Source organism: Halyomorpha halys, unplaced genomic scaffold, assembly GCF_000696795.3.
Source record: "Halyomorpha halys isolate HHAL.00 unplaced genomic scaffold, Hhal_1.1 Scaffold1374.1, whole genome shotgun sequence".
Taxonomy (NCBI): Eukaryota; Metazoa; Arthropoda; class Insecta; order Hemiptera; family Pentatomidae; genus Halyomorpha; species Halyomorpha halys.
In genome coordinates this window covers 11,196-11,792 of record NW_027112468.1, presented here as the reverse complement: position 1 = coordinate 11,792, position 597 = coordinate 11,196, and the positions used below count along the sequence as shown (strand labels likewise).

The following is a 597-nucleotide window of genomic DNA, read 5'->3' as shown; positions in this document are numbered from 1 at the left end:
AAGAAAATATATAATATTGTAGAGGTAAGAATTATATTAGTAAATATTGAGATAAACACTAAAAAAAGCAAAAGTGCGGAAGAAAATTTAAATGACGAGTAATTGAATAAATGATGTAAAATGTAATTAATGTCTGAAATAATGAAAAACAATTATAACTAATAATTAGTTATAACTAATAGCTAGAAATTGCCATGGATACGACCCTTATTCATGAATGAAACATTGATAAATAAATATCGTATCCATGGCACTTTTAGTTTTAACTATAGCTAATGTTTGCCCAACTCAGGTATCCAGTGAGGTAAATAAGGTAAAAGAGACATGTGAGAGTGGGGAAAAGACAAAAAAATATTCAGTAAAGAAACGCCAGCACAAATAAATAAGGTTCTTGTAGGAGGATAGTCCAGGTGGTGGTCAATAAAGGTATCAAAACAGTAAAAGACAACTATTTATTGTTAACCATAACAAGAACCATAGATGGTAGAAGTATACCATATCTACTTCACCTATCTGTTCTACCTTTTACATTTGCCTCTATCATATTTAACACTAATCATACCAAGACTTAATATATACCTATTTCTACCATAGCGG

At 29.6% G+C, this 597-nt stretch overlaps 1 protein-coding gene across 1 annotated transcript in view; it reads left to right on the top strand.

Moving 5' to 3' along the window:
• Positions 1 to 597, top strand: part of LOC106689481 (A-kinase anchor protein 200) — a gene marked incomplete in the record, with an annotated part of 108,859 nt that overhangs the window by 107,223 nt on the left and 1,039 nt on the right.